At 48.9% G+C, this 15,056-nt stretch overlaps 4 non-coding genes across 4 annotated transcripts; all 4 read right to left on the reverse strand.

Moving 5' to 3' along the window:
- Positions 1-665: 665 nt before the first annotated feature.
- Positions 666-775, reverse strand: TRNAL-CAA (transfer RNA leucine (anticodon CAA)). Its single transcript has 2 exons — positions 738-775; positions 666-711 (listed from the first exon to the last, which is right to left on the reverse strand). It is a non-coding gene; the product is annotated as a tRNA-Leu (tRNA).
- A 4,312-nt stretch (positions 776-5,087) lies between these two features.
- On the reverse strand, positions 5,088-5,197 carry TRNAL-CAA (transfer RNA leucine (anticodon CAA)). The gene is made up of 2 exons: positions 5,160-5,197; positions 5,088-5,133 (listed from the first exon to the last, which is right to left on the reverse strand). It is a non-coding gene; the product is annotated as a tRNA-Leu (tRNA).
- Positions 5,198-9,509: 4,312 nt separating this feature from the next.
- On the reverse strand, positions 9,510-9,619 carry TRNAL-CAA (transfer RNA leucine (anticodon CAA)). Its single transcript has 2 exons — positions 9,582-9,619; positions 9,510-9,555 (listed from the first exon to the last, which is right to left on the reverse strand). It is a non-coding gene; the product is annotated as a tRNA-Leu (tRNA).
- Positions 9,620-13,931: 4,312 nt separating this feature from the next.
- TRNAL-CAA (transfer RNA leucine (anticodon CAA)) lies at positions 13,932-14,041 on the reverse strand. The gene is made up of 2 exons: positions 14,004-14,041; positions 13,932-13,977 (listed from the first exon to the last, which is right to left on the reverse strand). It is a non-coding gene; the product is annotated as a tRNA-Leu (tRNA).
- Between the last annotated feature and the right edge of the window lie 1,015 nt (positions 14,042-15,056).

Genomic DNA, 15,056 nt, shown 5'->3' on the forward strand with positions numbered 1-15,056 from the left:
ACTTACACAGAAAGATACCAATAACATAACCATATTAAGGGAAGCGCCACAAATATCTGCAGACATGGACAAACACAGAGACATAGCGGCTGCGTAAAGATGCACGTACATAGAGTGCAGGCATACAGGCAGCACACATAAACATGCAAGCACACATTGCTCTCTCCCTTCACAGGCTGTCCAGTTAGGAATGGTGTGCTGAGAAAAGGGTGACCAGCTGACATTGCAACCAGCAGCCCGGCTAGCTCGGTCGGTAGAGCATGAGACTCTTAATCTCAGGGTCGTGGGTTCGAGCCCCACGTTGGGCGCGGCATTCTTTTACTGATATTTTTCACATTTTATTTTACACACCTAGGTCACCTGCAAAAGAAACTCAAGTTAAGTCCTCTCGCAGATCTCTCTCCTACAGTACTCTATGGCCCAATGAATACATCTCAGCTCCAGTCCTTCACGCGCAACTAGTGGGATTTACCACCAATCAGTGGCCAGGGTTCAGCCCGCCTCCTATGATGTGTTTCCCGAAGACAACAGCCCAGCTCTCCCCATCCTCCGTGCGCACCCCTACAAGTTAGAGCGATCTGTCAGGATTGGCAAGTTTAAGGACCGTCTATATACCGTGGAGCGAATCACCCCGATCCGAAAGCGGCTGGAAAAAAAAAAGGTTGTGTCAGAAGTGGGATTTGAACCCACGCCTCCAATTGGAGACCAGAACACCCAGCTGGGGAAGAGAATCAGCTCTTGAGTCTGGCGCCTTAGACCGCTCGGCCATCCTGACAACTAAAAAGTCCAGCAGGGTAAAGAGTACAGGCTCTGGAGATGCAGGAGAAACAACGGCGTATCAGCGTGTAACGGGAACCCGAGAAGCAGCATTCAGCTTTAATCATCTGCAATGGAATATCACACACTATGCAACATCACTCTCGTGTTCTGCATTGCAGATAAGCAAGGGCATGTTCCACAACAGGCATCAGGTACGGACTACATCAGAACACGCTTAACATGGATTCCAGAACAGACACCAGCAGTGGCATACATTGGGACAAACACCAGCTGGGGAACATTCAGTCTCGGACATCAAGGATGGAATTTTGCAAAACAGCCACCAACTCGGCATCTTTCATCACCTACTGAATATTCAAGGGCAGCCATCAATACATTAATATTCTGGGGCACACATCAACAGTTGGGGTTCCTAGAACAGCTCTTGGCAAAGCAGCATTTTAGAACAAACATCAGCAATGCCCCCTCCTAGATCGCTCGTTAGTAGTGGGGTAGTCCAGAACAGACACTTTTCTGGAATATTTTAGGACGGACACCCACAGAGGGCGCTACGAAAGCATTCAGCAGTAATTAAACACTAAACAAATGTAATCAGCACCCAGTTATTACAGGCAGGTATGGCCAATGAGAGAAACCTCAATGGCCATTAGGAACAGAATATTCCAGAACAGGTATTGTGAATCGCATACCGTGATCTTGAAGGGGTAAAAACAGACTACCCTTTAGACAGCAGTTTTGTTGTTGACAAAACAGAAGGCATACTGTGGATAGGCAGGGTGACAGGGGAAGACAAGTTAAAAGGTTAAATACAGTTTAAAGAGGGGGACATTAATAAAAGGATTGATTTAAATTTGGAAAAGTAAAGGGAATGGCAGAGTATGGGGAGTGGATAAGGGGAGGGGAACCCCACATTTGCACAAAAAAGTTGTCAGCAAATGGGCCAATTTTCTCATTTTAGGGAGTTGGAGAAGACCTAAAAACCACCAAAGTCTTAAGCAAGGCTGTGGACAGCCATCATATCTGGGTGATGTCACAACAGCCATTCGAGTTAGACGATTGTAGTTCAGACTTTAGCATAGGAACTTTTTAGAACAAAGATCAGCACTAGATATTCGCCAGTGACATCAGCAATAAAAACGTTTACAACTTTGGTAGATCTGAACTTCGGTGACATACTGCGGTGGACTGTAAAGGACCTGCAAAAGATGGTTAAACTAGAGGACTGTCGCAGAGGTGGGGTCTGAGAGCCCTAATGCAGCCCAGCCCAGCGCCATGCACTAGAGTGCGGATGCCTTTGGGCAGGAAGAGATAGGGTGCATGTAGTCTCTGCAGGTATTCCAAGGCTAAGCAGGGTCCTGTCCGTGGACTGTGGAAAGGTGCAAAACGCAGAGTCGTGCTCCCGAAGAATCTCAAGGCTATGACGTGGCTGTCAGTATGGACCAATCTGCCATTAACAGCATGCTCAGTCCGGATCACAGATGGGAAAGCGCCCTCTCTACTGGACCAATCTGCCATTAACTGCCTCTTCCTGTAGGAGTTCGCAGGCATGCCATGGCTCCCAGTGTCAGGCAAATCTGCCGTTAACTGCCTGCCTTGTATTATCTCAAAGCCGAGCCAGAGCTCTATGTACTGGGTCTGTCTGCCCACAACAGCCTTGTCTGTATTATCTGAGAGCCAGGCTAAAGCTCTCTGTATTGGGCCGAGCTGCCAATAACAGCCTGCTCCTGTAAGAGTGCCCAGCCAGGCCGTGTCTCAGAATCTATGGGGTTACTTTTGGTGACTATACAAGCCTCTCCCTCCGACTCCTCACCTGGTGTTTATGAGGAGTCGTCAGAGGACGCAATCTACTTCTGTCCCCTCTGAGGTGCTGTCTTCTTCTTTCCCTTCTTTTGGAAGAGGTAAGGGCGGGCTCCCCCAGCGGCCACTTTGACTAATATGCAAATAGCCTGGCAGTGGGGGCTCCGGGGAGCCAACCCCACTCCAGGGAAAAGCCGACAGGCAGAAATACCCTGGTATCCTTAGCTAGTGCAGGTAGGTTTGGTTTGGTAAAAGGATGGCTGCTAAAGCAGTTGTTCCACCTGTCGGGTGATGGATGAGTATAGTATTTAAGCAGATAGACCACCGGAGAAAGACTTCAACCTGAATGGCCAGTCACAGGTAAGAGGAATGGACTATAGGGTCCAGAATGCACAGCAGGGATGCTTACTGAAGAGCGGGGTAACGTCCTAAGAAAGGAATGAAAACGGACTGGAACCTCGCTGTTATTACAAGGTAAGCGGGAAATGGGAGAGTCCCCAGAGACTGGGTGAACAACAGGAGACTGCCACAGACAAGAGAGCATGCAGTGGCCGAGCGGCCGGGCAAAGAGAAGGTAGACAGGAGATGAGCGCGGAGCGCGCAGCACAAAGGTGGAAAGAAAGAGCAAGAGGGAGCCGTTAGAGCAACGGAACCCAGAGCGGCCAGAAAGCCGAATGAAAGCGGGAAACTAGCGTCTCACCTTACAGTTGAGCAGGGTTGCAACGCACTGATGCAATCCCCTGACTTCGGGATATACATGGCGGTGGCCCTTTTGGTGAGCTACTAGACCGCTAAGACATGTTCCAACAGTTAAGTGTCAGGACCGTCATAGCGTCCTACAGCGATCCCAGACCTTCCAGGACCGATTCAAGACACTGTGGCTATCGGCGTTAACTCAGTCTTCCGTTAACTGTCTGCCTTGTATTGGTTCACAGCCGAGCCAGAGCTCTCTATACTGGGCCTGTTTGCCACCAAGAGCCTGATCTGTGTTATCTCACAGCCAGGCTATAGTTCTGTATATTGCACCAACCTGGCATTAGCAGCTTGCTGCTGTAAGAGCTCACTGACAGGACATAGTTCCCTGTGTTGGCCTACCCAGGCCCTGCTGAAGATGTTTGGTTGCCCATTTCAACATGATGGTTGGTGGCCCCCTGCTGAGAGCGAAAACAGTCTGGGGCACTCCTGGGGTGCATACATTACAATGGCGAAAAGGGTAAGGTTACTAGCCGCTGATTATCAGGAGACAGCCATCCAGCAGGGATACTAAACATGAATTGCCCACTGAAGAGCAAAAAACCCTTCTTTGTCAGCAAGGGGCTGATGTGGAGGAACAAGTGTTTGGAGACAATGAGGTGATAACACGTCTGTAAATCCTGCAAACATGGGGGAAGTTGCTGCCCCCCATACCCCTGCCCAAGACTTGAGGCCACTTTAATTTGCAAAGATTGAAAGGGCCTGACGGCGTCCCTGGGCTTATCTGCAAGTAAAAGCCTGCTACAATAAGGGCTCACCGCCAGGACAAAGCTCTCTGTATTGCTCCAGTCTGCTATTAACACAGCTGCTCCTGAATGAGATCGCAGGCAGACCATGGGGCTCTTTTTGTACCCACTCTTAGCCTGTTTCTCGGGGTCCTGGATTTCTAATATCTGTGAATGGCATAGGGGGTAGATTATGGTCAGTACATGTCTTAATGATGCAAACGAGTGTGTGCTTGGCTGTGCACAGGCACACACGCACAGATACAGACACACACGGTCTACTTAATCCATAGAGACTTACTTCAGAGACACATGTAGGAAGAGGAAGCTAGCTGCACACATAGTAAAGATGTGTAGACATACATAAACTTACACAGAAAGATACCAATAACATAACCATATTAAGGGAAGCGCCACAAATATCTGCAGACATGGACAAACACAGAGACATAGCGGCTGCGTAAAGATGCACGTACATAGAGTGCAGGCATACAGGCAGCACACATAAACATGCAAGCACACATTGCTCTCTCCCTTCACAGGCTGTCCAGTTAGGAATGGTGTGCTGAGAAAAGGGTGACCAGCTGACATTGCAACCAGCAGCCCGGCTAGCTCGGTCGGTAGAGCATGAGACTCTTAATCTCAGGGTCGTGGGTTCGAGCCCCACGTTGGGCGCGGCATTCTTTTACTGATATTTTTCACATTTTATTTTACACACCTAGGTCACCTGCAAAAGAAACTCAAGTTAAGTCCTCTCGCAGATCTCTCTCCTACAGTACTCTATGGCCCAATGAATACATCTCAGCTCCAGTCCTTCACGCGCAACTAGTGGGATTTACCACCAATCAGTGGCCAGGGTTCAGCCCGCCTCCTATGATGTGTTTCCCGAAGACAACAGCCCAGCTCTCCCCATCCTCCGTGCGCACCCCTACAAGTTAGAGCGATCTGTCAGGATTGGCAAGTTTAAGGACCGTCTATATACCGTGGAGCGAATCACCCCGATCCGAAAGCGGCTGGAAAAAAAAAAGGTTGTGTCAGAAGTGGGATTTGAACCCACGCCTCCAATTGGAGACCAGAACACCCAGCTGGGGAAGAGAATCAGCTCTTGAGTCTGGCGCCTTAGACCGCTCGGCCATCCTGACAACTAAAAAGTCCAGCAGGGTAAAGAGTACAGGCTCTGGAGATGCAGGAGAAACAACGGCGTATCAGCGTGTAACGGGAACCCGAGAAGCAGCATTCAGCTTTAATCATCTGCAATGGAATATCACACACTATGCAACATCACTCTCGTGTTCTGCATTGCAGATAAGCAAGGGCATGTTCCACAACAGGCATCAGGTACGGACTACATCAGAACACGCTTAACATGGATTCCAGAACAGACACCAGCAGTGGCATACATTGGGACAAACACCAGCTGGGGAACATTCAGTCTCGGACATCAAGGATGGAATTTTGCAAAACAGCCACCAACTCGGCATCTTTCATCACCTACTGAATATTCAAGGGCAGCCATCAATACATTAATATTCTGGGGCACACATCAACAGTTGGGGTTCCTAGAACAGCTCTTGGCAAAGCAGCATTTTAGAACAAACATCAGCAATGCCCCCTCCTAGATCGCTCGTTAGTAGTGGGGTAGTCCAGAACAGACACTTTTCTGGAATATTTTAGGACGGACACCCACAGAGGGCGCTACGAAAGCATTCAGCAGTAATTAAACACTAAACAAATGTAATCAGCACCCAGTTATTACAGGCAGGTATGGCCAATGAGAGAAACCTCAATGGCCATTAGGAACAGAATATTCCAGAACAGGTATTGTGAATCGCATACCGTGATCTTGAAGGGGTAAAAACAGACTACCCTTTAGACAGCAGTTTTGTTGTTGACAAAACAGAAGGCATACTGTGGATAGGCAGGGTGACAGGGGAAGACAAGTTAAAAGGTTAAATACAGTTTAAAGAGGGGGACATTAATAAAAGGATTGATTTAAATTTGGAAAAGTAAAGGGAATGGCAGAGTATGGGGAGTGGATAAGGGGAGGGGAACCCCACATTTGCACAAAAAAGTTGTCAGCAAATGGGCCAATTTTCTCATTTTAGGGAGTTGGAGAAGACCTAAAAACCACCAAAGTCTTAAGCAAGGCTGTGGACAGCCATCATATCTGGGTGATGTCACAACAGCCATTCGAGTTAGACGATTGTAGTTCAGACTTTAGCATAGGAACTTTTTAGAACAAAGATCAGCACTAGATATTCGCCAGTGACATCAGCAATAAAAACGTTTACAACTTTGGTAGATCTGAACTTCGGTGACATACTGCGGTGGACTGTAAAGGGCCTGCAAAAGATGGTTAAACTAGAGGACTGTCGCAGAGGTGGGGTCCGAGAGCCCTAATGTAGCCCAGCCCAGCGCCATGCACTAGAGTGCGGATGCCTTTGAGCAGGAAGAGATAGGGTGCATGTAGTCTCTGCAGGTATTCCAAGGCTAAGCAGGGTCCTGTCCGTGGACTGTGGAAAGGTGCAAAACGCAGAGTCGTGCTCCCGAAGAATCTCAAGGCTATGACGTGGCTGTCAGTATGGACCAATCTGCCATTAACAGCATGCTCAGTCCGGATCACAGATGGGAAAGCGCCCTCTCTACTGGACCAATCTGCCATTAACTGCCTCTTCCTGTAGGAGTTCGCAGGCATGCCATGGCTCCCAGTGTCAGGCAAATCTGCCGTTAACTGCCTGCCTTGTATTATCTCAAAGCCGAGCCAGAGCTCTATGTACTGGGTCTGTCTGCCCACAACAGCCTTGTCTGTATTATCTGAGAGCCAGGCTAAAGCTCTCTGTATTGGGCCGAGCTGCCAATAACAGCCTGCTCCTGTAAGAGTGCCCAGCCAGGCCGTGTCTCAGAATCTATGGGGTTACTTTTGGTGACTATACAAGCCTCTCCCTCCGACTCCTCACCTGGTGTTTATGAGGAGTCGTCAGAGGACGCAATCTACTTCTGTCCCCTCTGAGGTGCTGTCTTCTTCTTTCCCTTCTTTTGGAAGAGGTAAGGGCGGGCTCCCCCAGCGGCCACTTTGACTAATATGCAAATAGCCTGGCAGTGGGGGCTCCGGGGAGCCAACCCCACTCCAGGGAAAAGCCGACAGGCAGAAATACCCTGGTATCCTTAGCTAGTGCAGGTAGGTTTGGTTTGGTAACAGGATGGCTGCTAAAGCAGTTGTTCCACCTGTCGGGTGATGGATGAGTATAGTATTTAAGCAGATAGACCACCGGAGAAAGACTTCAACCTGAATGGCCAGTCACAGGTAAGAGGAATGGACTATAGGGTCCAGAATGCACAGCAGGGATGCTTACTGAAGAGCGGGGTAACGTCCTAAGAAAGGAATGAAAACGGACTGGAACCTCGCTGTTATTACAAGGTAAGCGGGAAATGGGAGAGTCCCCAGAGACTGGGTGAACAACAGGAGACTGCCACAGACAAGAGAGCATGCAGTGGCCGAGCGGCCGGGCAAAGAGAAGGTAGACAGGAGATGAGCGCGGAGCGCGCAGCACAAAGGTGGAAAGAAAGAGCAAGAGGGAGCCGTTAGAGCAACGGAACCCAGAGCGGCCAGAAAGCCGAATGAAAGCGGGAAACTAGCGTCTCACCTTACAGTTGAGCAGGGTTGCAACGCACTGATGCAATCCCCTGACTTCGGGATATACATGGCGGTGGCCCTTTTGGTGAGCTACTAGACCGCTAAGACATGTTCCAACAGTTAAGTGTCAGGACCGTCATAGCGTCCTACAGCGATCCCAGACCTTCCAGGACCGATTCAAGACACTGTGGCTATCGGCGTTAACTCAGTCTTCCGTTAACTGTCTGCCTTGTATTGGTTCACAGCCGAGCCAGAGCTCTCTATACTGGGCCTGTTTGCCACCAAGAGCCTGATCTGTGTTATCTCACAGCCAGGCTATAGTTGTGTATATTGCACCAACTTGGCATTAACAGCTTGCTGCTGTAAGAGCTCACTGACAGGACATAGTTCCCTGTGTTGGCCTATCCAGGCCCTGCTGAAGATGTTTGGTTGCCCATTTCAACATGATGGTTGGTGGCCCCCTGCTGAGAGCGAAAACAGTCTGGGGCACTCCTGGGGTGCATACATTACAATGGCGAAAAGGGTAAGGTTACTAGCCGCTGATTATCAGGAGACAGCCATCCAGCAGGGATACTAAACATGAATTGCCCACTGAAGAGCAAAAAACCCTTCTTTGTCAGCAAGGGGCTGATGTGGAGGAACAAGTGTTTGAAGGCAATGAGGTGATAACACGTCTGTAAATCCTGCAAACATGGGGGAAGTTGCTGCCCCCCATACCCCCGCCCAAGACTTGAGGCCACTTTAATTTGCAAAGATTGAAAGGGCCTGACGGCGTCCCTGGGCTTATCTGCAAGTAAAAGCCTGCTACAATAAGGGCTCACCGCCAGGACAAAGCTCTCTGTATTGCTCCAGTCTGCTATTAACACAGCTGCTCCTGAATGAGATCGCAGGCAGACCATGGGGCTCTTTTTGTACCCACTCTTAGCCTGTTTCTCGGGGTCCTGGATTTCTAATATCTGTGAATGGCATAGGGGGTAGATTATGGTCAGTACATGTCTTAATGATGCAAACGAGTGTGTGCTTGGCTGTGCACAGGCACACACGCACAGATACAGACACACACGGTATACTTAATCCATAGAGACTTACTTCAGAGACACATGTAGGAAGAGGAAGCTAGCTGCACACATAGTAAAGATGTGTAGACATACATAAACTTACACAGAAAGATACCAATAACATAACCATATTAAGGGAAGCGCCACAAATATCTGCAGACATGGACAAACACAGAGACATAGCGGCTGCGTAAAGATGCACGTACATAGAGTGCAGGCATACAGGCAGCACACATAAACATGCAAGCACACATTGCTCTCTCCCTTCACAGGCTGTCCAGTTAGGAATGGTGTGCTGAGAAAAGGGTGACCAGCTGACATTGCAACCAGCAGCCCGGCTAGCTCAGTCGCTAGAGCATGAGACTCTTAATCTCAGAGTCGTGGGTTCGAGCCCCACGTTGGGCGTGGCATTCTTTTACTGATATTTTTCACATTTTATTTTACACACCTAGGTCACCTGCAAAAGAAACTCAAGTTAAGTCCTCTCGCAGATCTCTCTCCTACAGTACTCTATGGCCCAATGAATACATCTCAGCTCCAGTCCTTCACGCGCAACTAGTGGGATTTACCACCAATCAGTGGCCAGGGTTCAGCCCGCCTCCTATGATGTGTTTCCCGAAGACAACAGCCCAGCTCTCCCCATCCTCCGTGCGCACCCCTACAAGTTAGAGCGATCTGTCAGGATTGGCAAGTTTAAGGACCGTCTATATACCGTGGAGCGAATCACCCCGATCCGAAAGCGGCTGGAAAAAAAAAAGGTTGTGTCAGAAGTGGGATTTGAACCCACGCCTCCAATTGGAGACCAGAACACCCAGCTGGGGAAGAGAATCAGCTCTTGAGTCTGGCGCCTTAGACCGCTCGGCCATCCTGACAACTAAAAAGTCCAGCAGGGTAAAGAGTACAGGCTCTGGAGATGCAGGAGAAACAACGGCGTATCAGCGTGTAACGGGAACCCGAGAAGCAGCATTCAGCTTTAATCATCTGCAATGGAATATCACACACTATGCAACATCACTCTCGTGTTCTGCATTGCAGATAAGCAAGGGCATGTTCCACAACAGGCATCAGGTACGGACTACATCAGAACACGCTTAACATGGATTCCAGAACAGACACCAGCAGTGGCATACATTGGGACAAACACCAGCTGGGGAACATTCAGTCTCGGACATCAAGGATGGAATTTTGCAAAACAGCCACCAACTCGGCATCTTTCATCACCTACTGAATATTCAAGGGCAGCCATCAATACATTAATATTCTGGGGCACACATCAACAGTTGGGGTTCCTAGAACAGCTCTTGGCAAAGCAGCATTTTAGAACAAACATCAGCAATGCCCCCTCCTAGATCGCTCGTTAGTAGTGGGGTAGTCCAGAACAGACACTTTTCTGGAATATTTTAGGACGGACACCCACAGAGGGCGCTACGAAAGCATTCAGCAGTAATTAAACACTAAACAAATGTAATCAGCACCCAGTTATTACAGGCAGGTATGGCCAATGAGAGAAACCTCAATGGCCATTAGGAACAGAATATTCCAGAACAGGTATTGTGAATCGCATACCGTGATCTTGAAGGGGTAAAAACAGACTACCCTTTAGACAGCAGTTTTGTTGTTGACAAAACAGAAGGCATACTGTGGATAGGCAGGGTGACAGGGGAAGACAAGTTAAAAGGTTAAATACAGTTTAAAGAGGGGGACATTAATAAAAGGATTGATTTAAATTTGGAAAAGTAAAGGGAATGGCAGAGTATGGGGAGTGGATAAGGGGAGGGGAACCCCACATTTGCACAAAAAAGTTGTCAGCAAATGGGCCAATTTTCTCATTTTAGGGAGTTGGAGAAGACCTAAAAACCACCAAAGTCTTAAGCAAGGCTGTGGACAGCCATCATATCTGGGTGATGTCACAACAGCCATTCGAGTTAGACGATTGTAGTTCAGACTTTAGCATAGGAACTTTTTAGAACAAAGATCAGCACTAGATATTCGCCAGTGACATCAGCAATAAAAACGTTTACAACTTTGGTAGATCTGAACTTCGGTGACATACTGCGGTGGACTGTAAAGGACCTGCAAAAGATGGTTAAACTAGAGGACTGTCGCAGAGGTGGGGTCTGAGAGCCCTAATGCAGCCCAGCCCAGCGCCATGCACTAGAGTGCGGATGCCTTTGGGCAGGAAGAGATAGGGTGCATGTAGTCTCTGCAGGTATTCCAAGGCTAAGCAGGGTCCTGTCCGTGGACTGTGGAAAGGTGCAAAACGCAGAGTCGTGCTCCCGAAGAATCTCAAGGCTATGACGTGGCTGTCAGTATGGACCAATCTGCCATTAACAGCATGCTCAGTCCGGATCACAGATGGGAAAGCGCCCTCTCTACTGGACCAATCTGCCATTAACTGCCTCTTCCTGTAGGAGTTCGCAGGCATGCCATGGCTCCCAGTGTCAGGCAAATCTGCCGTTAACTGCCTGCCTTGTATTATCTCAAAGCCGAGCCAGAGCTCTATGTACTGGGTCTGTCTGCCCACAACAGCCTTGTCTGTATTATCTGAGAGCCAGGCTAAAGCTCTCTGTATTGGGCCGAGCTGCCAATAACAGCCTGCTCCTGTAAGAGTGCCCAGCCAGGCCGTGTCTCAGAATCTATGGGGTTACTTTTGGTGACTATACAAGCCTCTCCCTCCGACTCCTCACCTGGTGTTTATGAGGAGTCGTCAGAGGACGCAATCTACTTCTGTCCCCTCTGAGGTGCTGTCTTCTTCTTTCCCTTCTTTTGGAAGAGGTAAGGGCGGGCTCCCCCAGCGGCCACTTTGACTAATATGCAAATAGCCTGGCAGTGGGGGCTCCGGGGAGCCAACCCCACTCCAGGGAAAAGCCGACAGGCAGAAATACCCTGGTATCCTTAGCTAGTGCAGGTAGGTTTGGTTTGGTAACAGGATGGCTGCTAAAGCAGTTGTTCCACCTGTCGGGTGATGGATGAGTAGAGTATTCGAGCAGATAGACCACCGGAGAAAGACTTCAACCTGAATGGCCAGTCACAGGTAAGAGGAATGGACTATAGGGTCCAGAATGCACAGCAGGGATGCTTACTGAAGAGCGGGGTAACGTCCTAAGAAAGGAATGAAAACGGACTGGAACCTCGCTGTTATTACAAGGTAAGCGGGAAATGGGAGAGTCCCCAGAGACTAGGTGAACAACAGGAGACTGCCACAGACAAGAGAGCATGCAGTGGCCGAGCGGCCGGGCAAAGAGAAGGTAGACAGGAGATGAGCGCGGAGCGCGCAGCACAAAGGTGGAAAGAAAGAGCAAGAGGGAGCCGTTAGAGCAACGGAACCCAGAGCAGCCAGAAAGCCGATTGAAAGCGGGAAACTAGCGTCTCACCTTACAGTTGAGCAGGGTTGCAACGCACTGATGCAATCCCCTGACTTCGGGATATACGTGGCGGTGGCCCTGTTGGTGAGCTACTAGACCGCTAAGACATGTTCCAACAGTTAAGTGTCAGGACCGTCATGGCGTCCTACAGCGATCCCAGACCTTCCAGGACCGATTCAAGACACTGTGGCTATCGGCGTTAACTCAGTCTTCCGTTAACTGTCTGCCTTGTATTGGTTCACAGCCAAGCCAGAGCTCTCTATACTGGGCCTGTTTGCCACCAAGAGCCTGATCTGTGTTATCTCACAGCCAGGCTATAGTTGTGTATATTGCACCAACCTGGCATTAACAGCTTGCTGCTGTAAGAGCTCACTGACAGGACATAGTTCCCTGTGTTGGCCTATCCAGGCCCTGCTGAAGATGTTTGGTTGCCCATTTCAACATGATGGTTGGTGGCCCCCTGCTGAGAGCGAAAACAGTCTGGGGCACTCTTGGGGTGCATACATTACAATGGCAAAAAGGGTAAGGTTACTAGCCGCTGATTATCAGGAGACAGCCATCCAGCAGGGATACTAAACATGAATTGCCCACTGAAGAGCATAAAACCCTTCTTTGTCAGCAAGGGGCTGATGTGGAGGAACAAGTGTTTGGAGACAATGAGGTGATAACACGTCTGTAAATCCTGCAAACATGGGGGAAGTTGCTGCCCCCCATACCCCCGCCCAAGACTTGAGGCCACTTTAATTTGCAAAGATTGAAAGGGCCTGACGGCGTCCCTGGGCTTATCTGCAAGTAAAAGCCTGCTACACTAAGGGCTCACCGCCAGGACAAAGCTCTCTGTATTGCTCCAGTCTGCTATTAACACAGCTGCTCCTGAATGAGATCGCAGGCAGACCATGGGGCTCTTTTTGTACCCACTCTTAGCCTGTATCTCGGGGTCCTGGATTTCTAATATCTGTGAATGGCATAGGGGGTAGATTATGGTCAGTACATGTCTTAATGATGCAAACGAGTGTGTGCTTGGCTGTGCACAGGCACACACGCACAGATACAGACACACACGGTATACTTAATCCATAGAGACTTACTTCAGAGACACATGTAGGAAGAGGAAGCTAGCTGCACACATAGTAAAGATGTGTAGACATACATAAACTTACACAGAAAGATACCAATAACATAACCATATTAAGGGAAGCGCCACAAATATCTGCAGACATGGACAAACACAGAGACATAGCGGCTGCGTAAAGATGCACGTACATAGAGTGCAGGCATACAGGCAGCACACATAAACATGCAAGCACACATTGCTCTCTCCCTTTACAGGCTGTCCAGTTAGGAATGGTGTGCTGAGAAAAGGGTGACCAGCTGACATTGCAACCAGCAGCCCGGCTAGCTCAGTCAGTAGAGCATGAGACTCTTAATCTCAGGGTCGTGGGTTCGAGCCCCACGTTGGGCGCGGCATTCTTTTACTGATATTTTTCACATTTTATTTTACACACCTAGGTCACCTGCAAAAGAAACTCAAGTTAAGTCCTCTCGCAGATCTCTCTCCTACAGTACTCTATGGCCCAATGAATACATCTCAGCTCCAGTCCTTCACGCACAACTAGTGGGATTTACCACCAATCAGTGGCCAGGGTTCAGCCCGCCTCCTATGATGTGTTTCACGAAGACAACAGCCCAGCTCTCCCCATCCTCCGTGCGCACCCCTACAAGTTAGAGCGATCTGTCAGGATTGGCAAGTTTAAGGACCGTCTATATACCGTGGAGCGAATCACCCCGATCCGAAAGCGGCTGGAAAAAAAAAAGGTTGTGTCAGAAGTGGGATTTGAACCCACGCCTCCAATTGGAGACCAGAACACCCAGCTGGGGAAGAGAATCAGCTCTTGAGTCTGGCGCCTTAGACCGCTCGGCCATCCTGACAACTAAAAAGTCCAGCAGGGTAAAGAGTACAGGCTCTGGAGATGCAGGAGAAACAACGGCGTATCAGCGTGTAACGGGAACCCGAGAAGCAGCATTCAGCTTTAATCATCTGCAATGGAATATCACACACTATGCAACATCACTCTCGTGTTCTGCATTGCAGATAAGCAAGGGCATGTTCCACAACAGGCATCAGGTACGGACTACATCAGAACACGCTTAACATGGATTCCAGAACAGACACCAGCAGTGGCATACATTGGGACAAACACCAGCTGGGGAACATTCAGTCTCGGACATCAAGGATGGAATTTTGCAAAACAGCCACCAACTCGGCATCTTTCATCACCTACTGAATATTCAAGGGCAGCCATCAATACATTAATATTCTGGGGCACACATCAACAGTTGGGGTTCCTAGAACAGCTCTTGGCAAAGCAGCATTTTAGAACAAACATCAGCAATGCCCCCTCCTAGATCGCTCGTTAGTAGTGGGGTAGTCCAGAACAGACACTTTTCTGGAATATTTTAGGACGGACACCCACAGAGGGCGCTACGAAAGCATTCAGCAGTAATTAAACACTAAACAAATGTAATCAGCACCCAGTTATTACAGGCAGGTATGGCCAATGAGAGAAACCTCAATGGCCATTAGGAACAGAATATTCCAGAACAGGTATTGTGAATCGCATACCGTGATCTTGAAGGGGTAAAAACAGACTACCCTTTAGACAGCAGTTTTGTTGTTGACAAAACAGAAGGCATACTGTGGATAGGCAGGGTGACAGGGGAAGACAAGTTAAAAGGTTAAATACAGTTTAAAGAGGGGGACATTAATAAAAGGATTGATTTAAATTTGGAAAAGTAAAGGGAATGGCAGAGTATGGGGAGTGGATAAGGGGAGGGGAACCCCACATTTGCACAAAAAAGTTGTCAGCAAATGGGCCAATTTTCTCATTTTAGGGAGTTGGAGAAGACCTAAAAACCACCAAAGTCTTAAGCAAGGCTGTGGACA

This window comes from Ambystoma mexicanum, chromosome 13 (assembly GCF_040938575.1).
Source record: "Ambystoma mexicanum isolate Mex_15411 chromosome 13, UKY_AmexF1_1, whole genome shotgun sequence".
In the NCBI taxonomy this organism is placed as follows: domain Eukaryota; kingdom Metazoa; phylum Chordata; class Amphibia; order Caudata; family Ambystomatidae; genus Ambystoma; species Ambystoma mexicanum.